The sequence below is a fragment of the Tiliqua scincoides genome, chromosome 7, assembly GCF_035046505.1.
Source record: "Tiliqua scincoides isolate rTilSci1 chromosome 7, rTilSci1.hap2, whole genome shotgun sequence".
Classification (NCBI taxonomy): domain Eukaryota; kingdom Metazoa; phylum Chordata; class Lepidosauria; order Squamata; family Scincidae; genus Tiliqua; species Tiliqua scincoides.
The window spans coordinates 76,189,398-76,214,548 of NC_089827.1; the positions used below are offsets into that span (position 1 = coordinate 76,189,398).

Here is a 25,151-nt window from a genome sequence, read left to right on the forward strand (position 1 = left end):
AGCCGGCTGGTGGTGGAGCTGTGCTGCTGCCCGCCCGCCTGCGTTTTGCCAGTTTTGAAGGACTTTATCAAAGATGGTAGGCGAGCAGGGCACGGGAAGCGCGTAGCTGGACTTCAGAGGGAAGAAGGTCGATAAGCGGAAGGTTATTCCAAAGAGAAAAGAGTTTGTTATGGGCGCATTTCCTACGCAGAAGTTGGAGAAAACTACTCTCTGAATCACTCCAGAAGGTAGGTCGTCTCATCCTAGAAATGATCAGACAAGGTTCTTTTGCCTGAGCTCCTCTCAGGTCCTGCTCCTGCTTTCTTCTTTTAGGTGTCTTTCAGTCCCGTCCCCCTCATATTTGGAGAGCAGGCAGAGCTGATGTCGAACAAGAGCAGTACCAACAGCAGCCTTCCCAAACTAGAAGCTGGGGAGGGAAAGGGCAGCAATCTGGGTGGTACTTTGTACAGAAAAGCACAATTAAGCATGGAAAAAGACACTCACACTTCCCTGGGCTCCTCTCGATTTTCGACCTGCCAAATTTTTCCTTAGGAACTGACATTAGCCATTCCATTCAAACTAACAGCAAACAGTTACCAGGACCCCAACTTGTCTGGAGCTGTACACGTCAAAAAAATTATTGCTGCCATATTCTTAAAATCCTGTAGACTCAGTCAGTGGCAGAGTAGCCAAAATGTTGCAAAACTGCAGGTCAGATTGTAAAGGCTTGTTTTTCACAGTCAATGCAAAAGGCTTTCTGGCAATATCCTTGCTCTCCTTGCAGGCAGGCATTTGGCAGAATGATTACATTTGCTGCTCCTGCCCACAGAGTGGTTAGAGATGCAAAGAGGAATGTTCTTTGGTGTTCATTATGCAGAGTCAATGACGGAAAACTTCAAAACAGGAGAGAATGGCAAAGTTTGATATTTTCCTTTCTTTGTCTGCTTCCCCTTTGATAGCAATATAAGGGAATTATCCATATGGTGCAACATAACCTTCCCCTACTCAAAGGAATGGGAAATTCCAAAGATATCCATTACCGAATCAATTACAGAGATTACTGGAGACATGACTTGTTGCTGCAACTGTTGAACATATTTAGCATGAGGACCAGTCATACTCTTGGGTGATAGCTGCCTTTGGGACAAATTTTGGGTCTCTTCAAGGTGAAGAAAATTATCGGTTACTTAATTATTTTTTTTTTAATTTCAATAGAGGAATAGCATTCCTGCATTCCTTTGATGCCGGGTTTTTCTTCCAAGGAAAAACCTTGCAAGGAAAACTTTTCTTCCAAGGAAAACTGGACTAAATCATGAACTTTACACACCACAAACCTGATTTTTGGCTTGAACTTTTGCTTCTTTTCCTATTTACAACTCTTTTGGTTCCTTGGGAGAGAAAGAAAGAACCTGGATTTTTCTTCCAAGGAGGACACAAGTTGGTCCTGCCAATACTTTCACTGCTTATCCCTTCTTAAAACAGCCATAGGAAAAAGAACAAATAATTAGTCAGACTACCCAGTGTAACCCCTCAGGGTGTGAATGGAAAAAAAAAATAGTTCTTGTGTGTATTCTGAGTGTGGATGCTAGGTGCAAGTGATATGTGTGTGAGTATGGAGTGTGGCATGAGTCTTTACCATGGAAGACTCACTGTGGAAGCTATGCAAGTGTGGGCAGGACCAACTTGTGTCCTCCTTGGAAGAAAAACCCAGGTTCTTTCTCTCTCTCCCAAGGAACCAAAAGAGAGATAAATAGGAAAAGAAGCAAAAGCAAAACTTCAAACAAAAAATCAGGTTTGGGGTGTGTAAAGTTCATGGTTTGGTCCAGTTTTCCTCTGCCTTTATTGTAAGAAGTTGCACTCAGTCAGAGTTAGCCCTGGACAACCTGTTTACCTTCTATGTGAAGAATGTTTTGGAACACCTAATCTTCTGTGCTCAATAGGAATGTAAGCAAAGCCAGCACAGTGTCTTTCAGCTACTGTATGAATGTTCTTGCTTCTTCTCAGCAAGCCAACTGACAAGCAAGCCATGTACAGAGTTCTAAAACAACACCAGCCCTTTAAAGTTGGACAGTCCAGAAAAAAGAGAGAGAGAAATATTGAAATCAAGAGCTACATGGACTGTCCGAGGAGGGTTGAACTAGGAGGAACTGACTGACTGGGAGTACCAGACATGGCCAAGCCAGTGGCATATCTCTCTCAAAAACAGTTGATTGTATTTTTAAAAATCTCAAGAGGACTCCTACAGTAATATGCTATGAGACAAAGATTGGCTTGTTACCTTCTCAAGAAGAACAATACATGTACAGAGTGCCTTCATAACATTTTGGCAGAAGTCACATGTAAGAAGCAATCAACTTTATTTCCAGCATGACACCTTTAGGTAGAGTTAGAACTTTTAGAGTAGTTAGTGAGAATGGGAACAGCAAGGTCTTGAGAAATAGTGAAAGGAGCCAAATCTGGAAGATCCACTTGTTATTTCTAGGAGGATAGATAAGGTTGAGAGCAGCCCCGTACCCCAGAACATGTATATTATGATTGTTTATTGTCTGTTGTGAGTCAGTGTCTGTTTGTGATTGTTAAGTGAAATCAGCAAATGCATTATGTTTAATAGATTGTTACATCTCATAATTGTTCAAGACTGAAGCAGCTAGAAGAGCCTGAAGTATAGCACCTGGTATAAACATCTTGAAAATGACCTGCACTGTGCCTTGTCATGTTCTAAACAAACCTGTTTCCTCCACAGCTTAGATAACTCACCAAGAAGTTTCTTGTGGATTGCCAAGTCTGGTTGAGACAAAAGAGGGTGAGAAAATGAAGAAAGGACTCGGACAACTAAGATCATAAGTTGACAGACATTTTGGTAGCAAGTATCAAAGACAATTTTAACCTTTGATTTATTTCAGGAGCTAATAGCTGTGCTGTTTGTGTTTAGCTGTTTGAATGTAGGATTACAATATAAGCAGTACAATGAAATAAGCCTCAGTCACTAATCTGTATTGTGCTCCAACAGACTAACGTTATGCTCCAGGCCTACTTAAAGTCAAAAAGGAGGGCAAATGCATTAACAAAAATTATATCTTTGCAGCTGTACAGTTTGTGTTTCCAAACTACAGGACACATCAGTTCAAAGTAATGAGTGAGAAGTGCCATACTGGACTAAAAATTGCTCAGCAATGCATGCTAAGAGAGGACCCTCCTGAGCAACAACCCTGCAAAGATATTGATCTATAAAGGATCGAGAGATGTGACTAATGGTGAGAAAATAGTCCAGGTAATAGAAAGTTGTTCAGACAACAACTGCATTTTCTGTACCAGTGAAACCACCAGTATCAGATGTTACCTGAAGAACTTTGATCATAACAAAGGAGGAGTATCAGAGGGGATTTTCTACAAGAAGGGATGTATGATGAATACTAACCCTGGCAGACGTAATTGTGTGATACGCTTCCCTTGTGTAGCATGGCTCCATGGGGTTGTCGATGACTAAAGCCCTCATTCCAGACCTGTGCTCCTGATTGCATTTTGAGGAATGATTGTGCCAGCAAGCTGCACTCATCTGCCTGTTTGTGCTGATGCAACTTGTGCTGTCACCTCTTTCGAAAAACAATTACTGTTGCTGGGCTTTGATATTTGTATGTTCAAAAATGAAGTGACTTGTGGACAATGCCAATTTAGCACTGAAATGTGCTTGCTTTAATGTGCTCACTACAAACAAATAAACAAAGAGTGAGACCGACTGACCTCCCCTTCCCAGCAGAGCACTCTGGTTTCATCTTTTGTGTGCTGACATGTGGCCCTAGTGGCTAGAAACCTTTGGACAATGTCTTCCCCAGGAGAGGGAGACCCAAGACTAACATTGTCATTTTTTCTCTCTAAGACCGTCTGGACATTGCTCAGTACCTTGTTCTGCAAGACAAACTATATGGGAGGTGAACTGAAACCCCACCACCCTGATATACCTTGAGAGTGATCCCTACAGAGGTAGAGCATGTGATAAGGTGTTTTCTATTTGACCCAATGGAAAGTGGTTGCACAAGGAGTGGTTGGCCCAGCTTTTCCTAAGGAGGCTAATTCTCTGTCCAAGAGAGTCATCCAATAGGCCAACGTGCAAGGGACTTCCCTGTTTCTGCTTTGATTGCACCCCTGGGCAACTGCAACCACCCTGATATCTCACTGTGTATCTGTCATACATTCCCCCCAGGACTCTATGCCAACCTGGGATTTGCTTGTGGGTGCTGACGCAGACAGAAGGTTTTCTACATAATGATCTGACTTTATCTGCCTTACCCCCTCACCCTCCATCAACTGCAATGTGTTGTCCTCAAAAGAACTGCAGACCAAGGAGAACTTGAAATGCAACAAAGTTGAGAAAGTGGGTGAGGGAACATCCTGAAGGCTCCCCCCCCCAAAAAAAAATAGAAATTGCTTTGTCCACTTATCACCACTAGCTTGGCCTTGTGGAAAGCCATTTGGAAACTTCAAAATCGAAACCAAAATGCAAACATTTCACTTCAGAAACCAAAAAGCCACATAATTTGTACCCATCAACATGGAGAACTGCCATAAAGTATGTTTAGCTGTGGGCCCATAAGACTGGGGTGTGCATGTTTGTATGATATGGTTGTCTTCTGCTGCAAAGAAAGAAAAACCAAAGGAACATCAGACTTCTAAAGCAAGGCTGCACAGTTGTGACTTGCACGCAAGTTTAGAACACCTACCACTCCTGTGCTATGGCTTGCAAGAGCCCAACTAGTTCAGGCCACAGGCCCATCTAGGCCAGAGTCCTGGTTCCCACTGTGACCCACCAGCTGCATCTAAGAAACCCACAAGCAGAAGTGAAAGGCAGACTTCTCTGCTGTTGCTTTCCTGCAGCTGATATTCAGAATCATGCTATTCTTGTTGTTCCAAGTTGACAGCAAACATGGGAGGTTTATCAAGCTACTGATCAGCTAAGCTGAGCTTGCTTGGTCATGTTGTGCAGGCCTGGATCTTCATTGATGAAGAAATTAATACACTACAAATAGGGCTGATATGGATTTACGAGGTCCAGCTATACCTCCTGATTCTTAAATTGTTAGCCATCTTGGGAAGGACTCAGAAATCAGTAAAAGTGATCAGTAAAAGTGATCCTTGAAATGTAAGATCTTGAACAAAATGAGAAGCTGTAAAGATGTAGGAATTAGGTGTAAGATTTGCAAGTAGTATCATGTAGAAGTTACCCTGGGGGCTGGGAGCTAAGAATAGGCCCTCAGTTTGGCTGTACTTGTCGTAAGAGGCGACTAAACAGCCACCGGGTAGATGGGACTCGTCAGCCTAGGAAGACAGCTCATCTAAGAGAAGGAAACTCTGACCTCAAACCTCCACTGCCTTGTGGCTACATCCAGTTCTGGAAAAGGCTTCAGGAGTCAACCTCGAGGCAAAATCAGGAGCCGGAGTCCCTTAGGCAGTTCATGGCTGAACACAGTCACGTTCTGGCAACTCCTGCGACGCCGCTGGAACCAACCGTATTGGCTTCTGCCTTTCCATTGGACCATTCCAGCGACGTGGAGAGGGGGGATTTGCTGCATGGGTAACAGCCTATCCTCCATACCTTCTTTACCCAGGCTTTGCGCACTGGAGAGGACACTCCAACTTCGCCATACGGCGTCGGCACAACACGGGAAGCAGCAGTTTACCGGTTATAAGTCTTTGCTCGATTGGCGTAGAGCATGACGCCAGGGGCTGCTTCCGACGGTGGGAGAGATCATTGCATCTCATTGGGCAGCTACCGCCCGCCTTAAGCTGGGCAGTCCCCAGCCAGTAAGGTGTTGCCTTGCCACGGTCCGTTAACCTCATGGGGTGCGTGGGGTTTAGGGTGAAAACCGACAAGCGGATCGACAACTCTGCACCATGCAACAGAAAACAGAAAACTACTGCCCTAAAGCTGGGCACCTGGAACGTTAGGACAATGACACCTGGCTTCTCTGATGACCTGCAAGAAATAGACGACGCACGCAAAACAGCTGTCATCGACATGGAGCTGAGCAGACTGCAGATGGACATCGTCGCCCTTCAAGAGACTAGGCTGCCAGATTCCGGATCTGTCAAGGAGAGAAATTTCTCATTTTTCTGGCAGGGAAAACCACCAAACGAAACCAGGGAACATGGTGTTGGCTTTGCGGTCAGAAATACCCTGCTGAAATCCATCATCCCACCTACTGTGGGAAGTGAAAGAATTTTGTCCCTGCAGCTCCAGTCATCAGCAGGACCTATCACTCTCATCAGTGCTTATGCACCGACTCTGTCGTCTCCAGCAGAAGCCAAAGACAAATTCTATGATGACCTGGCCACCACTGTCAAGAAAATTCCTGTAAAAGAGCCATTGTTCATCCTTGCCGATTTCAATGCTAGAGTTGGTGCTGATAACAGTTCATGGCCCACTTGCTTAGGTCAGTTTGGCACTGGGTGGATGAACGAAAATGGCCAACGCCTGCTAGAGTTTTGCTGTCATCACGGTCTCTGTGTCAGCAACACGTTCTTCAACACAAAGCCCCAACATAGAGTCTCTTGGAGACACCCAAGATCAAAGCACTGGCACCAGCTCGACCTGATCCTCACCAGACGCTCCAGCCTTCCCAGCATCAAGATCACACGCAGTTATCATGGTGCTGCCTGCGACACTGACCACTCCCTGGTGTGCAGCAGAGTGAAACTGCAAACAAAGCAACTGTATCACACGAAAAAGGAAGGAAGACCTTGCATTGATACCAGCAAGACCCGGGATCAGAGAAAAGTGGAGGAATTTGCACAAGCGCTTGAGGAATCTCTTCCAGGCCCGGCCGACGCAAACGCATCCAACAGATGGGAACATTTCAAGAATACCGTTTACAACACCGCCTTGTCCATATTCGGCAAAAAGACCAACAAGGCGGCAGACTGGTTTGAAGCCCACTCTGAGGAGTTGACACCAGTCATTGAGGAAAAGAGGAGAGCTCAAGCAGCATACAAAGCCTGTCCCAGTGAGCGCAACCTGCAGGTCCTCCGAACTGCTCGTAGCAAAGTCCAACAGACTGCCAGGAGATGTGCTAACGACTACTGGCTCCAGCTCTGTTCCGAGATACAGAGAGCAGCTGACACGGGCAACATCAAGGGGATGTTTGATGGTATCAAGCAGGCCCTAGGTCCAACACAGAAGAAAATTGCCCCTCTGAAGTCTGCCACAGGCGAGGTCATCCAGGATCGGGCGCAGCAGATGGAACGCTGGGTGCAGCACTACTCTGAGCTATATTCCAGAGAAAATGTAGTCACCGAAGAAGCACTGAACAACATTGAGTGCCTGCCTGTGCTGGAGGAGCTTGACAGTGAATCAACCCTAGAAGAACTTCACGTGGCCCTGGACTCCCTTGCCTTTGGCAAGGCACCTGGAAAAGACAGCATCCCTGCTGAAGTCCTAAAATGCTGCAAAGAGATCATCGTCACTGAGCTGCATGAAATCCTCTGTCTCTGCTGGAGAGAAGGTGGAGTACCTCAAGACATGAGGGATGCAAACATCATCACGCTGTACAAGAACAAAGGTGACAGGGGTGACTGCAACAACTACCGCGGCATCTCTCTCCTTAGCGTTGTAGGAAAGCTGTTTGCCCGAGTTGTACTAAAGAGGCTCCAGGTACTTGCAGAGAGCGTCTATCCAGAATCGCAGTGTGGATTCCGAGCCAACAGGTCCACCACTGATATGGTATTCTCCCTTAGACAACTGCAGGAGAAATGCAGGGAACAACGACAGCCACTCTTTATAGCCTTCATAGATCTCACAAAGGCTTTCGACCTGGTCAGCAGAGACGGCCTCTTCAAGATTCTCCCCAAGACTGGATGTCCACCCAGGCTCCTCAGCATCATCAGATCTTTCCACAAGGACATGAAGGGCACTGTTGTCTTCGATGGCTCCACATCAGACCCTTTTGACATCCGAAGCGGAGTGAAGCAGGGCTGTGTTCTTGCACCAACCTTGTTTGGGATTTTCTTCGCTGTCCTGCTGAAGCAGGCCTTTGGAACTGCAACAGAAGGCATCTATCTCCGGACCAGATCAGACGGAAAGCTCTTCAACCTCTCCAGACTGAGAGCAAAATCCAAAGTCCAGCTGAAATGTCTGCGTGACTTCCTCTTTGCCGACGATGCAGCTGTCACTACCCACTCTGCCAAAGATCTCCAGCAGCTCATGGATCGTTTTAGCAAGGCCTGCCAAGATTTTGGACTGACAATCAGCCTGAAGAAAACACAGGTCATGGTTCAGGATGTGGACTCACCTCCCTGCATTACAATCTCTGAGCATGAACTGGAGGTTGTCCATGACTTTGTGTACCTTGGCTCAACGATCTCCGACACTCATTCTCTCGATACCGAGCTAAACAAGCGCATCGGTAAAGCAGCTACCACGTTTTCCAGACTCACAAAGAGAGTCTGGTCCAACAAGAAGCTGACGGAACATACCAAGATCCAGGTCTACAGAGCTTGCGTCCTGAGTACACTTCTGTACTGCAGCGAGTCATGGACTCCTCGCTCACAACAGGAGAGGAAACTGAGCACTTTCCACATGCGCTGCCTCCGACGCATCCTCGGCATCACCTGGCAGGACAAAGTTCCAAACAACACAGTCCTGGAACGTGCTGGAATCCCTAGCATGTATTCACTGCTGAAACAGAGACGCCTGCGTTGGCTTGGTCATGTCGTGAGAATGGATGATGGCCGGATCCCAAAGGATCTCCTCTATGGAGAACTCGTGCAAGGAAAGCGCCCTACAGGTAGACCACAGCTGCGATACAAGGACATCTGCAAGAGGGATCTGAAGGCCTTAGGGATGGACCTCAACAAGTGGGAAACCCTGGCCTCTGAGCGGCCCGCTTGGAGGCAGGCTGTGCAGCATGGCCTTTCCCAGTTTGAAGAGACACTTTGCCAACAGTCTGAGGCTAAGAGGCAAAGAAGGAAGGCCCATAGCCAGGGAGACAGACCAGGGACAGACTGCACTTGCTCCCGGTGTGGAAGGGATTGTCACTCCCGGATTGGCCTTTTCAGCCACACTAGACGCTGTGCCAGAACCACCTTTCAGAGCGCGATACCATAGTCTTTCGAGACTGAAGGTTGCCAATACAAATCTGTCATACCTCAACTTACTCTGCTTTGCGTATCTATTTAGTTTCTGTGATCAAAAATGGTTTTCTGTATAACAACAGGGATCAAGTAAGGAGGAACTAAAAAAAAGAGGCAGAGGTGGTCTTTCATAAAGTCACTGAGGACCACACCAATTGGTGAACAGATGACCTAGGTTAAGAGTATGCTAGGTATGCTAAAAGTATTCTAATTGCTTGTACTGCTTTTATATGTGTGTACCTTTAGACTAGGGGTGCCCAAACCCTGGCCCTGAGGCCACTTACTACCCTAGAGGACTCCCAATCTGGCCCTTAGGGAGCCCCCAGTTTCCAATGAGCCTCTGGCCCTCCAGAGACTTGCTGGAGCCTGCGCTAGCCCAACGCAGCTACTCTCAGTGTGATGGTCAACTGTTTGACCTCTTGCATGAGCTGTGGGATGAGGGCTCCCTCCACTGCTTGCTGTTTCACATCTGTGATGCAGCAGCGGCAGCAAAGGAAAGGCCAGCCTTGCTTTGTGCAAGGCCTTTTATAGGCCTTGAGCTATTGCAAGACCTTCATTCATTCATATAAGTTCCATCTCTAATCTATTCATTTAAGTAAATTTATTCAAATTTGAAAAGTAAATTTCTTTTTTTTCCTGGCCCCTGACACAGTGTCAGAGAGATGATGTGACCCTCCTGCCAAAACGTTTGGACACCTCTGCTTTAGGCTAAAACTACATGAGGCACCTCACCTCTCCCATAGAGTAATTACCCTCACAAGAAAATGACCAACTTGCAGATCTGAACAATGAGCTAGCAAAATAGTATGAGGAAACACAATTGAAAACTTTGAGTATTCTCAAAGGAGGGAATTGATGCCATGGGCCAAGAGCTCTCACTAAACTCTAACCAAAGTAATGCCATTTTAACATCAGTTCTGACTCTGGTTCTAAAATGCTTGTAAGCAAGAAACTGTGAGCCATCCCTGACCCGGTGCCTGGCTCTCTAGTGCCTTTGTCCTTGAAGACCAGACAGAGCTGGTCTGCATAATCTGGCCAAAGCAACAACTAATAGGAGGGGTAAAGGGGGTGTGGCAGGGATGGAATTTTACAGGACCCTTTGTCTATGCTTGTCTATGTTTGAAATGAGTATAAAAAGCTGGCTACGTCTAGCTACACTTGTGCATAATAATAGTAACAACAACAACAACAACAACAACTTTATTTTTACCCTGCCTTTCTCCCCAAAGGGACTCAAGGCAGCTCATGATCTGAGGCTATGGCCTTCTTGCTGCCTTGCTTTGGTACCAGCAATAAACAAGCTGTTTTCTGCTATACCTTCCTTCCAAGTGTTAAATCTAGCACTCTAGGTCACGAACCTCACGCTGCCTTCAGGAGACTCAAAGGTAACACCTGCATTCCTACTCAGATGCCAAAATACACAGCTGGCTAAGAAGGGGAGATGACATAGCCTCTTCCCTCACCAGCTTCGAAACTATCAGCCTTAGCTTGAAAAATAGTAATCAGCCCTCTCATCTTAAAGGTTATCAGTGCAATATGGTACTTGACCATGGAGAATAACCTGTCCCTATTGCAGAGATGGTGCCACTCTTAAAAGGAGTTAGATAACTCACTCATGTATCCTTTTGTGTGCTCCAAGACTTGGAATGACATTTGCCATGGTGATTTGATGGAACCCTTATCTTCAGAAGCAATGTAACTTTGAGTACAAGCTACTGAGGACACACAATAGTTGTTGTTGTTGTTGGCATCCTTCAGTCTCGGAAGACTATGGTATTGTGCTCTGAATGGAGGTTCTGGAACAGAGTGTCCTCTCTAGTGCACAAAGCCAATAAGGTTCCACTAATTTGGGAAGCCTTAGGGAGAGAAAAACCTCAAAGAACCGGCTACATGTGCATGTTATTTGCTGCCTATTTTCAGTTTTGTTTTTTTTTAACCAGTCTTCCATCACTATACCTTAGGAATGCATGATGATTCACATGTTGTGGTTTCCTGGATACCCCAGGCTTCCAATGTACTGAACACACTGGTGAAATATCCTGTATATTGTGGGACATAAAAGTCTGTTGAAATGCTGCAGTATATCATAATACATTCTTCTTTCCAGCACCATCATCATACATCTAAGGTACATTGGTGGAGGGTTGGTAAAAAAAGAAAAAAGAAAATACAGCTAGACTTTGCATAACATCACATCTGGGTGCTGACTATCAGTTTGATAGTATGAAAATCATGCAAAAAAAAAAAAAGTTCTGGAACTTACCCCAGAAATTCTTAAACAAATACACACAAAATAATTTAAATTAAAATAAATAAATCAACATTATTTTACTGAGCACACAGCATAGCTGTTCCAGGATCTTGCAGTGGAATACTCCAGTGGGCCTGGAGTAAGCTGTGCTTTCTTGAAAAACACAATTTTTTTTACATTATTTCATCTACAGCAACAGCAAGATTTGCAGGCTATAATACAGTCGGCTGCTTATCTTTCATCCCACTGTAATGAACTGGAGACAGAATTCTTCATTACTTTCCTTGACCATTGGGTGCTCTGTGAATAACTTGGAAAAAAATCCATGTTTTTTTACATTGAGTTGTAAAACATTGAGCTCAGTCAGCTTAGTGTTCCAGCTTCCTGAGAGAAGAGCCAGCTAAGAACGTAATTTCCTGGCTTCTGCAAAAACTAGCTCCTCTGTTTTGCTCTCTCATTAAAAATTGTTGCATTAATGTATCCCCAGTAGAAAATTGGATTTATGAATTATGGAACTCCCCCATTTCCAATCACACTGTATCTTGAACAAGCAGATACACCCTTTAGCTGCATATCACAGCATGGTCACTGTTCCCCAAAGTCTCAATGAAACCTGGAGCTGCCTATGCTAGCGAGATGACAGAGGAAGAGGAGGAAAGTTGAGGCAGGGTCAAGACTGAGTGGGAAAATAAGTACTTTGTTCATTTGTTAAGTGAACATGTTTAATAAAACAAGTTTATCATTTATTAAGTGAAATATGTTTATCTTCTGCTGTGAGAAAAAGGAAAGACAGGTTTTGGCCTCTCTTTGTTCACAATTTTGTAATCCTCTGTTTCTTCCTATATGCTGATTGCTAATCAAGACAATGTAATTCAACACCAAGAGCAATGTGGAATTTCCCAATGCAGTCTAGTGCTTTAACCTAGCCATAGTGCAGGCAAGACTGTAATAAACCTTTGGATTTTCATCTCTGCAATGCTTAGCAGAAAAGAAAATTCAGCACTATGTAATTCTGTTTCATTTAATGAAGTAGAAATTGAACTTTATTTCTTCATTATTACCATCACTACCATTACTACCATTACTAATTTCAGTTACATTAAATGGAAAATCAATAGCAAAATAAAAAGTGAACAACAAACTTAGAAAACATAAAACAACCAGAACACTAAGCAATAAATTTGTTCATTAGGATTTAAAAACCAAAACAAATATGGAATTGAACATATCTCCTAGGATCTCACTGATGAAACCTACCAATCATAACTGTTAATGCAAATGGGCAGTTACAAATTTGCGAACTGCACTGCACAGTATGTTCACATCAAATAAAAATTTGAAACCTAATTGATATTTCAGTGGAGCTTTAAAATGGGCTTTTAATTTTGGGGAATATAATTCAGACACCCAAGATCTTTGATCGTGGAGACACCCAAAATCAAAGCACTGGCACCAGCTCGACCTGATCCTCACCAGATGCTCCAGCCTTCCCAGCATCAAGATCACATGCGGTTATCAGGGTGCTGCCTGCGACACTGACCACTCCCTGGTGTGCAGCAGAGTGAAACTGCAAACACTTGCTCCCGGTGTGGAAGGGATTGTCACTCCCGAATCGGCCTTTTCAGCCACACTAGACGCTGTGCCAGAACCACCATTCAGAGCGCGATACCATAGTCTTTCAAGACTGAAGATTGCCAACTACTACTGTCCTTTGGTGAGCTCCATGACTAGTTGTTCTATAATACAGTTATTTAGCAAAAAAATCCAGTCTCTCTTTCCTGACTGCAGCATGAATTGACCCAGATGATATGAGGATAATTGAAATCCCCAAGGTTTACAACCCTGTCTCTCTTTAACACCTTCCTGATCTGTTTCCTCTTTTCAAGCCCCCTTTCAGGTTTTTGGTCTAGAGTACAACAGCATGTGCCCAGTATTACATCACTCCTTGGACCTGGTAATTTAACCCATAGCAATTCTGTGGTGGAATTGAACCCACCTTCAATCTCTGCTTTGCTGGATTCTATCTTTCTTAGATAGCATCAACTCTTAATTCAGCTCTCTTAGGCTGCACTGTGTTTAACCCCAGGTTGGTCTTTACTTTGAATTTAAATTTAACTAGCTTAAGAGTTTTTGGACTTGGCAGAAGTTACACTATATTTAAATCTTGTTTAAAGTAAGGACAGTGTGCTTTCTCCTTCTTTTACCTTCTTCCTCCGTTTAGTTTTGGCTCCTACTCTGAGGTAAATACTAGTCAATTCAGAGTGGACCTGTTTAGAGGCTGGATTTCTCTATGATTTGCTGTTTTATGCTCTTTTTATTCTGACTTTATTCTGACTACTGTTTTTATGGCCTCTGTTAATGTGTTTTTAATATGTTTTTATCTGTGTTAAATCATGCTTTTTAAAATTGTTTTTACATGTTGTAAGCCGCCCTGGGTCCCTTTCAGGCAGAAGGACGGGATACAAATAAAGTTTATTATTATTATTATTATTATTATTATTATTATTATTATTATTATTATTATTAGTTTTGAACTGAAATTCCCTTTAAATTCTGCCTTCCTGCTTTTACTAAGTGTGCACCTTATTGATTGATTGCCCTCACCTATCTCCTGTACCCCAATTTACTGGACCTTTAAATTATGTTCTAATTTAGATTAAGTTCTGACTTGGGTTAAATATTAGGTAAATTTAAATTATGTAGAAAAGCTTTCTTCTTTATCCTCCCCTGTTTTATTTTCCAAGTGCCTCCGTGTGTGTCTCTTATCTCACATAGTATTCTCCAGTAGACTCTGCTCCTGCTCAGAGTAGACTTATGTCAACTTGAGATGTAACTTCCTTAAGAATCAGCTCCCTGTCTAAAATCATATTGCTTTTAATTAAGTATGCACATGTATTTTCATTGCCCTCACTTAGCTTCTGCACCCCAAAATTACTGAACCTTAGTATCCCACCCTCAGGTTAGATTAAGTGCTAACTTTAGGTCACAAGCTAAATTTTAACGTTGTTTTAAGGTTAGAAAAACAGAGAATACACTTATCTTCTGTTCCTCCTTCTCTTCCTCTTCCTCCCTCTCCTCGCATGGATGCTTAATTGCTGTGTCTTACCTTGGCACTTTGTTCCAGGAGATACTTTGTTTTAGGAGGCCATGTGCACTTCATACCAGAGTTTTGGTATGCTCCCCCAGCCCAGGATTGTTCAGTCTGCCTTGAAGGTCATCTAGTGGATCAAAACCCAGATCAACTGTATGTTGTTATAAAAATTTCCCAACCTGTCCTTCACATATTCAGCCACCTAATTCTTCCTATACTGAGATCCCCTAAAAAATATGGAAAGTTCATTGACTTAATGCTAGCATACTTTTTGGCAAGGAGATAAACATTACACAGCGTCTTTTCCAAATCACCCAACGTTCAATCTTAGTCCGTGGCTCTTGGTTCTGCTGGTATTGTGCAAGAGAAAAAGAACTATTGATTCTGTGCAACCCATGCATAATTTTGTATGTCTTAATCATGTTCACTTCAAGAGCTTTTTTCCAAGATTGAAGAGCCCCAAAAGCTTCAGCCTTTCCTCACAGGTGAGGTATCCCAGCCTAGTAATCATTTGGCCACTCTCTTCTGCACCTTTTCCATTTCCACTATCTTTTTTGAAATGTGGCAACCAGAACTAAATGCAATACTTCAGATGCGACCTTACCTTTGATTTATGCAATGGCATTATAACATTTTCTGTTCTATTCTCAGTCCTTTTTTAAAAAAATGATCCCAAGCATAGAATTGGCCTTAAACATCAATTTAACCTGTATGAATAATATTGACAACTTATTTTTCTATAGACTGGGTAGTTTTTCAATTTAAGGAAATAAGAAGAGCCCCACTAGATCAGGCCAAAGGCCCATCTAGTCCAGCTTCTTGTAACTCATAGATGCCTCAGGGAAGACAAGACATCTGCATTGTGTTGCCTCTCTCTTGCACCTGGAATTCTGAAGTAACCTATTTTTAAAACTAGGATGTTGCAAATATCCTTCATGGCTTGTAACCTATGATGAACTTTTCATGACAAATCTGTTTGAACATGGGCTACAGCAGTGGTTCTCACACTTTTCACATTGGGAGTGAACCCACTCTTTAGACCCACTCTTTAGAATAAAAATCTGTCAGGACCCACCAGAAGTGATGTAATGTCCAGAAGTAACATCATCAAGCAGGAAAATTTTTAGCAACCCTAGGCTGCAATCCTACCTACACTTACCCAGGAGTAAGTCCCATTTACTATCATGTACACAATAGCATTTTAAAAGAGCAGATCTGTAACATTTCCCCAAATGCAGTCACATACCATGTAGCATCAAGTCCAACACATTAAAAATAAAATATTGAAATGAATGGGGACCCACCTGAAATTGGCTTGCGACCCACCTAGTGAGTCCTGAAACACAGTTTGGGAAACACTGGGCTAGAGTATATTATAGTACCTTTTCTGTGGCAGTTGTAGTAGCAAATATAGGAAGTGAGGGTAAGTGCCCTCTGAAGACTTTAGAAGGCCTTTAGAGGACTGGAGAGGACGCACACAGTCTACCTGGCCTTCTGAACACTTTCTAAGGCCTCTGGAAGGCATTCAAACCTCACTTCGTGTATCTTCTGAAACCAGAAGTGATGTTTTAAGGCCGTTAGAAGACCTTCTGAGTGTCAGGAAGACTCCCCCCCCCATGTATGCCTTAAAATGTCACTTCCATTTTCAGACAAAAACCAGGTTTAAAGGCTCTCCGAAGGCCACCAGACAGAGGCAAAGAAGTCAACTGGAGGGGTGAGGAAGGTAGCACCATCTCCTTAGGGGTAGTACCCCAGGGCATTTGCCTCCCCCTGAAACCCCTAGTTATGCCAATGGCCCAGAGGATTGCTCTGTGATTTTCTGGGACAAGTTTGCTTGATGTTTTGCAGATAAAATTGCTATGTGCCTTGACTTTTATTCCTTATTGACAGTGTCTGTGCAGGTACCTTGCTCAACTGCTTGTTGAGAATTGAGAACTGGGGATTCTTTTCTGTTTATACAGCCTGAGGATAAAGACAGGATTTTTTGGAGTATGAGACTGGCTGCCTGCTTTCTCCATCCTTTTCCAGCATGTCTCATATGATCAACCCAGGGAGGTTTGCCTAAGTGGGCTGTGAGGTTGTGAAGTCATTAAGAGAAGCAGTGCTGCCTAGTGCCTTAAAGGTGGCAGCAATTTGCCCCCTCTTAAAAATTATAGGCCAGTATCTAACCTTCGCTTTTTAGGCAGAGTGATTGAAATGGTGGAGATGGATTTTCTGGACTCTTAATAATATGGTTTCAAACCAGGCTTTGGGACTAAATCGACCACTGTTGCCTTGGTGGATGACCTACACAAGGGGGTTAAACAGGGGTGCACATCTCTGTTGGTCCTGCTGGACCCTTTTAATGGCTTTTGATACCATTGACCATGGTGTCCTATTGGGTTGACTGGCTGAGTTAGGACTTGGAATCATTGCAGTGCAGTGGTTCCTTTTGTCTTTCTATGCCCAGGTGGTGAGGCTGAGGAATTCGTATTTGGCATCCTGGCATCTCACTTGTGAGGTACATCAGGATTCTGTGTTGCACCCTATGCTATTTAACATCTACATGAAAGTACTGGGCAAGGCCATCAGGAGATCTGCAGTAGAGTGCCATCAGTATGCTGATGATAGCTCTAGGACAGGGGTGCTCAATAGGTGGATCGCGATCTACCGGTAGATCGCGAGGCAAAATGAGTAGATCGCGGAGTGCCAACCCCCTCCCCCTTCAGGTGCCTCTGGGAGGAAACGCCGGGAGTAAGGCCCATTGTACTCAATGGGACTTACTCCCAGGTAAGTGTGGCTAGGATTGCAGCCTCACAGCCTAATCCTAGGCATGTCTACTCAGAGTAAGTCCTGTTATACTCAGTGGGGCTCAAGGTACACCAACATACATTGTACACATAAATGTTATATGTTATGATGGCGCGAACATTGTAGAAAAAACTCTGGTAGATCTCCGGGCCTTGCTGGGTTTCAAAGTAGCTCTCGAGCCAGAAAAGTGTGAGCACCCCTGCTCTAGGATATCCTTTTCTTCAGATCCTGGGGAGCTGCTAAGAACCTGGAGCGCTGCCTGGTGGTGGTTGGGGTCTGGATGTTTGCTAATAAACTGAAATTAAATCCAGAAAAGACAGAGGTCCTCCCGGTTCAGAAACCATGATGCAGGTAAAGACTATCAACCTGCTCTGGATGGGGCCTCACTCCCTTTGAACATGTGTGCAGCCTGGGAGTCTTTCTGAATCCACAACTCAGTATGGAAATGCTACTTTGTACAGATTTAGTATGTTCTGAAAAGTGTTTGAGTCTGCATACAGAGATGAACCCATTAAAGTAATTTCTTCACTTGCCCATGGCCAGACTTCCTTTGGCAAGACTGTACCCTTTAGAGTTTGCATTTGTGGAGCATTCTGCAACTTTGGAGGGTGGAGATAGGAAAATATTGCTTAATGTAAAATATTAGTTGTCCAGCATCTTGCTCATTGCAAGCATCTGTCAGTTGGCTGTCCATCTGTCCGAGGCTTGAGAATCTTCAACAAAGGAAAGCCCACTATTGTGTGAAACTGACTGTTTCACTTCTCATTGTGAAATTATTCCTCTTGTCTAGACTCAGATCTAGACTACAATGGAAGCTGGTGTGCTGAGAGAGGAAGCTGTGTTGTGGGATGGGACATAGTGGACCTGAGGATATTATGGTTGTGTTGGGGCTCATGTGAAATCATTGCCTTTTATTTTTCTGTCTGATCCCAGGTATGCTAAAGAACGCAAGCTGAGGATCTGGAGGGACTATGTAGCTCCAACAGCCAACCTGGACCGAAAGGAGAAGCAGTTTGTGGCCAAGGTAATGGTGGAGAGGGGGGAGAAGAGCCTTGCGGTACTGATAAGAGAGAAAGGTAGCTTCTTGCACTCTTCTTGGGGAATCTCTAGGCATCTCTGTTGGTCTGCCAAATGCAACTTTAAAATTTGCACAGGAAAGGAGTAAAACGACTAAACTTGTGAATCCAGAGAAGTTCCATCCAGAGACTAGAATTGGATCTTCATCCTTTCTTGCTTGCAAAATCAAGCAGGGTGGTTATATGCATGTGTGCACACTCTTCATATTGCCTTGCCTAACTCTAACCCTAACCTTGCCTGGGCTACATCCTTCAGAGCCTGAGTAGCTCCAGGGCCAAGGAATGGTCAGAGGATTCCATCTATGGATAGGCAGTTTGGAATCAGGCAATGTATCTGTGATTGCTTTTGAGTTCCTATTCTTTAGCTAACTCATTAGTTTCTACTCATTAGCTCCTACTTACGTTTGTCCATGGAATGCTTCACAAATTTGTGTGTCATTCTTGCGCAGGGCCCAAACTAATCTTCTCTGTGTCATTCCAATTCTAGTATATGTGCTGCCGAAGCAAGCACATATTACTGTTAAATACTCTTTGTAAAGAGCGTGTTGTGGATGTAGCCAAATTCTGTTTCTATGTGCTTTTAAACTCTGATTTTAAGATTTTAGTTAAATAGGTGTATGGCTTATGTGCTAATCAACCTAATAAACTTGACTTGAATGATTTGTCCATGAGAACAAAGTGCTTCTTTCTCACCATCACCTGCTTCATGATGACACTTCCTACCTAATGACACTACCCTCAGCAGGCACCATGAATGCTATTCAACCCACTGTAAGAATCACGTTTGACACCCCTGATCAATGCATGAACTTGCTGCTAGATCGTGCTATTTAAATGTGTGACTGGATGCTAGGACAGAAACCACTTTCCCAGCTTGTGCAGCCATGGAAATTAGATTGGGATTGAAATACTGAAGAAACAGGCAATTGACCTTCTTGAGAAGCTCTTCTGCTCTCCAGGAACTCTCCTCTGAAAGCTATTGTTGCTCTGCCTGACACTTGGTTGTTTGATTGCGTTGGTACTTCATGCATGGTGCTGCTGTCTTTTAGAGAGTATTTCTAGAGAGGTTTGCAGTGGAATTCTGCGGTTTCCCTTGCTGTTACTGTGTGATGACTCTGGAGGAAAAATTGTGCATTAGCTAGATGTAGCATGACAACCAGAAGGATAGCCCCCTCCCCCATCTGCCAATTTGCCTTGGCAAATCCTCTTTGTGCATGGTGGCTTTTGGACATTTGGTGCAGGCGTACATGCCTATTTCGTCTTCCAGTGCCAAGCTTATCAATCAGGCAGTGGTGCTTATAGCAGCAAATCTTCTGAAGGTCACTGCATAAGGCCAACTGCTGTCTTTTCGCTGTGGAATGTGGAAGCCATCCCAAAGCAGCAACTAATCCTCCTGCCTCTTTCTCCCTGTCACCCATTGACCAATTGCACTCCTCAGGAAGGTAAGAGAACTGAACATAATGTAGTCGTTTGACTGTGCCTACTGTGCGTGCCCTAATATTTGCTGATGCAGGGAGTGATTTGTTCCAGGATTTGTTGGCTTTGTTGAACTTGTTGACTTTTCCTGCCAACAGACCACCACCCTTCCTGAATTTTACCACAAGGAGATGAAAAGCTTTCTATGATGTTCTTCAACAGCTCTTTGGGCACAGATAGCCTTTTCAGCATTTGGCTCATGTTGGTTGCCATATTTTGCTTCAGAAAAATTAGGAAATGGTGCTCCTGTGGAGCTGTGAAGAAAATTTATTTAAACCAAAGGTCTCTCTGCTGAAGCTACTACCCCCAATACGTACCTTGAAGCAGGCAAAGAAAAGTTCATGAATTGGTAATCTTTACTTGCAAGATTTTTTGAGGAGTGCACAGGTAGATACTTGGCTAATAAAGCAAGCGAATATATGTTCTCCTACAAAAATCCTTACTTTGAGTAGTGCTACTGTTTTCTTCTACCTCAGAAAAGCCCTCCTCATTTGCTGTCCATCAAATATTCTTCCTGAAAACGTTGGACCCATTGAGCCTCTTCTGATCTTTCCTCTTGATCTGCTACTTCCTCCCCTTCTTCTTTGAATTTCTGCATAAAATCCATCTTTTTGAACCATATCCAACTTATTTTTTGTTGAAATCTAAAAACGCCACTTTCCCCATCTCATTTTCCAGATTTTCTCAACTATCAGAAATGCATAACCTTTTTTCCTTAAAATTCCGAGGGGGATTTCCTTCAGAATGCATATCTGCAGAAACACATCATATCTTCAGACTTACTTTTTCATGCTGCTGTAGAACTGTGTCTCTTGTTTTCTTTTGAATAAAATGTCTCAGGGTGGGGGGCCTCCTTAAAGAAGCAAATCTTGTGTTAATTCTGTATACTTGGTTCAGATCTCTTAAGAACATGAGAACATAAGAACAACTTCACTGGATCAGGCCATAGGCCCATCTAGTCCAGCTTCCTGTATCTCACAGTGACCCACCTAATGCTCCAGGGAGCACACCAGATAACAAGACATCTGCATCCTGGTGCCCTCCCTTGCATCTGGCATTCTGACATAGCCCATTTCTAAAATCAGGAGGTTGCACATACACCTCACAAATTGACACTCGTAATGGATTTTTCCTCCAGAAATTGGCCCAATCCTCTTATAAAGGCATCTAGGCCAGATGCCATCATCACATCCTGTGACACAGATTTTCACAGACCAACCACACACTGAATAAAGAAATATTTTCTATTGTCTGTCCTAACTCTCCCAACTCTCAATTTTAGTGGATGTCCCCTGGTTCTGGTGCTATGTGAGAGTGTAAAGAGCATTGCTCTATCCACTCTGTCCTTCCCATGCATAATTTTGTATGTCTCAGTCATGTTCCCCCTTTTCTAGGTGCCTCTTTTCTAGACTGAAGAGGCCCAAACGCCATAGCTTTTACTCATAAGGAAGGTGCCCGAGCCCAGTAATCATATTAGTCACTCTCTTTTGCACCTTTTCCATTTCCACTATGTCCTTTTCAAGATATGGCGACCAGAACTGGACACAATACTCCAGGTGTGGCCTTACCATTGATTTGTACAACGGCATTATAATATTAGCCGTTTTGTTATCAATACCTTTTCTAATGATCCCAAGCATAGAATTGACCTTCTTCACTGCCGCAGTACATTGGGTCAACACTTTCATCGATCTGTCCACCATCACCCCAAGATCTCTCTCCTGATCTGTCACAGACAGCTCAGAACCCATTAGCCTATATGTTTGAATTTTTGCCCCAGTGTGCATGACTTTACACTTACTGACATTGAAGCGCATCTGCCATTTTGCTGCCCTTTCTGCCAGTTTGGAGAGATCCTTCTGGAGCTCTTCACAATCACTTCTGGTCTTCACCACTCGGAAATGTCTGGTGTCATCTGCAAACTTAGCCACCTCGCTGCTCAACCCTGTCTCCCGGTCATTTATGAAAGGTTAAAAAGCACCAGTCCCAGGACAGATCCTTGGGGCACACTGCTTTACACTTCTCTCCATTGTGAATATTGCCCATTGACACCCACTCTCTGTTTCCTGGTCTTCAACCAGGTCTCAATCCATGAGAGGACCTGTCCTCTAATTCCCTCACTATGGAGTTTTTTCAGTAGCCTTTGGTGAGGGACCGTGTCAAACAACTTCTGAAAGTCCAGATATATAATGTCCACGGGTTCTTCCGCATCCACATGCCTGTTGACCTTTTCAAAGAATTCTATAAGGTTCGTGAGGCAAGACTTACCCTTTCAGAAGCCAGGCTGATTCTCCCTCAGCAAGGCCTGTTCGTCTGTGTGTTTTGAGATTCTATCTTTGATGAGGCATTCCACCATCTTACCCGGTATTGATGTTAGGCAGACCAGCCTATAATTTCCCGGGTCCCCCCTCTTTCCCTTTTTAAAGATAGGCGTGACATTTGCTATCCTCCAATCTTCTGGCACCGTGGCCGTTTCATGGGACAAGTTGCATATTTTAGTCAAGAGATCAGCAACTCCATTCTTCAATTCCTTAGTAACTCTTGGGTGGATGCCATCAGAGCTCGGTGACTTATTGATCTTTACAAATGCCCCAGGGAGCACACCAGATAACAAGAGACCTCATCCTGGTGCCCTCCCTTGCATCTGGCATTCTGACATAACCCATTGCTAGATGCCAGCACCACATCCTGTGGCAAGGAGTTCCACAGACCGACCACACGCTGAGTAAAGAAATATTTTCTTTTGTCTGTCCTAACCTGCCCAACACTCTATTTTAGTGGATGTCCCCTGGTTCTGGTATTATGTGAGAGTGTAAAGAGCATCTCCCTATCCACTCTGTCCATCCCCTGCATAATTTTGTATGTCTCAATCATGTCCCCCCTCAGGTGTCTCTTTTCTAGGCTGATCTTTAATTTATCAATGAGGTCTGAAATATCTTCTCTTTTAACCTCTATCTGACTTAACTCCTCGGTTAGGAGGGGCCGATCGGGCGGCAGTATCTGCCGTGGTCTTCTGTCGTGAAGACAGATGCAAAGAACTCATTCAATGTCTCTGCCATCTCTAAGTCTCCTTTTATCTCCCCTTTCCCTCCCTCAACATCCAGAGGGCCAACCACTCCTCTGTCGGGTTTCCTGCTTCTAACATATTTGAAGCGTTTATTATTCCCCTTAATGTTGCTGGCCATGCGTTCCTCATAGTCTCTCTTGGCCTCCCGTATCACCTTCTTACATTTCTTTTGCCACAGTTTATGTTCCTTTTTATTCTCCTCATTCGGGCAAGACTTCCATTTATGGAAGGAAGCTTCCTTGTCCTTTACGGCCTCTCTAACTTGGCTCGTTAGCCATGTGGGCACCCTCCTGGACTTAGTGGAGCCCTTCTCCCTTTGTGGTATACCTGAGCTGTTTGCGTAGTGTAAATTGATTTCACCCATTTTATAACATTTACTCCAAAGCCCATAGCTTCCAAAACTTTAAAAATGAAAAACCAGTTCAGATTATCAAAGACTTTCTGTGCATGCAACTTGCTTCTAATTATGTTTCTCCATATGTTGCAGTGTATCTAACACAACTCTAACATTATCTCTCAGTTGTCTTTTTTGTAAGAATCCACTTAACTGGTCCAACAAGAAGCTGACGGAACATACCAAGATCCAGGTCTACAGAGCTTGTGTCCAGAGTACACTTCTGTACTGCAGCGAGTCATGGACTCTTCACTCACAACAGGAGAGGAAACTGAATGCTTTCCACATGCACTGCCTCCGACGTATTCTCGGCATCACCTGGCAAGACAAAGTTCCAAACAACACAGTCCTGGAACGTGCTGGAATCCCTAGCTTGTATGCACTACTGAAACAGAGACGCCTGCATTGGCTCAGTCATGTCGTGAGAATGGATGATGGCCGGATCCCAAAGGATCTCCTCTATGGAGAACTCGTGCAAGGAAAGCGCCCTACAGGTAGACCACAGCTGCGATACAAGGACATCTGCAAGTGGGATCTGAAGGCCTTAGGAGTGGACCTCAACAAGTGGGAAACCCTGGCCTCTGAGCGGCCCGCTTGGAGGCAGGCTGTGCAACATGGCCTTTCCCAGTTTGAAGAGACACTTGGCCAACAGTCTGAGGCTAAGAGGCAAAGAAGGAAGGCCCATAGCCAGGGAGACAGGCCAGGGACAGACTGCACTTGCTCCCAGTGTGGAAGGGATTGTCACTCCCGAATCGGCCTTTTCAGCCACACTAGACGCTGTTCCAGAACCACCTTTCAGAGCGCGATACCATAGTCTTTTGAGACTGAAGGTTGCCAACTAGAACTTTGATCTTCATGAATAATGTCTTGCAAAACTATCTTAATTTTTCAGCTAATATTTTTGTAAACAACTTATAATCATTATTTAATAATGATAGGGGTCTATAATTTTGTGGTAGAGTTGGATCTTGACCTTCCTTAGGTATTAATGTTATAATTGCATTTCTCCAAGTTTTGGGCATCTATCCTCCACTTAAAATGAAATTCATCTTTTCCTGCATAGGATATAAGAGCTCCTTCTCAAAAATCTTATAGTATATGCTCGGGAGTCCATCTGGACCTAGTACCTTCCCTGGTAGCTTCCCTAATTTAATCTTTTTTATAGCTTCTTCTAATTCCTTTATTGTTATGAGGATGTTCATGATTTGCCTATACTCTTGTGATATCCTAGGTAACTTTTGCTTCCTATTTTTTTCAGAAGGTACCTCATGTCCTTGATATAAATTTGAGTAATAATGTTAGAATGCTTCTTGTGTTGCAAGATTTTCTGTTAGAATCAAATCACCCTCCTTTATTTTCAATATTGTTTTCTTTTCTCTTTCCTTTAGTAACTTACAAGCCAACCATCTCCCTGGTTTATTTGCAAATTCAAATGATTTTTGTTTCAAATAATTCAATTTAATTTCCATTTCTCTTAATGTTAACATAGATAACTGTTGCTGTAAAACTTTAATTTGTTGTATAACATTTGCATTCCCTAAGGATCTCTCTAGTTCTTCCTTTCTTTTTATCTTCTGTAAAATATTTTGAATTTTGTCCTGCCTCTTTCTCTTTAATTGAAAGTTATATTGCATGAAACATTCTCTAATAAACATTGCATGAAACATTCTCTAATAAATGCTTTACTAGCATCCCAGATCATTCTTAGTTGTGTTCCCTGACCCAAATTGTCTTCAAAAAATTCAATTTCTTTGAAAAAAAATTTCTTTTTTCTTTATTCAAGAAAAAAAAATTTTTCTTGAAAAGATTTACACATTTTTCTTTGAAAAATTCAATTTCTTGTAACAAAGCTTCATTTAATCACCATCTATAAGTATTAACTGTTCTCCTATACTTGATTATTA

At 43.5% G+C, this 25,151-nt stretch overlaps 1 long non-coding RNA gene and 1 other non-coding gene across 4 annotated transcripts; one reads left to right on the plus strand and one right to left on the minus strand.

Annotated features, from left to right (window-relative positions):
* LOC136657251 (uncharacterized) lies at nt 1-24,934 on the plus strand. Of its 3 annotated transcripts, XR_010794748.1 has the most exons (6): nt 1-227; nt 2,723-2,782; nt 3,093-3,233; nt 3,857-3,960; nt 18,168-18,258; nt 23,374-24,934. It is a non-coding gene; the product is annotated as an uncharacterized lncRNA (long non-coding RNA). The 3 variants fall into 3 exon arrangements; XR_010794747.1 differs by lacking the exon at nt 3,857-3,960 and having other exon boundaries at nt 23,374-24,933; XR_010794746.1 differs by lacking the exons at nt 3,093-3,233; nt 3,857-3,960 and having other exon boundaries at nt 23,374-24,932.
* On the minus strand, nt 18,715-18,821 carry LOC136657967 (U6 spliceosomal RNA). The gene has a single exon (XR_010794775.1). It is a non-coding gene; the product is annotated as a U6 spliceosomal RNA (small nuclear RNA).
* Nucleotides 24,935-25,151: the final 217 nt, after the last annotated feature.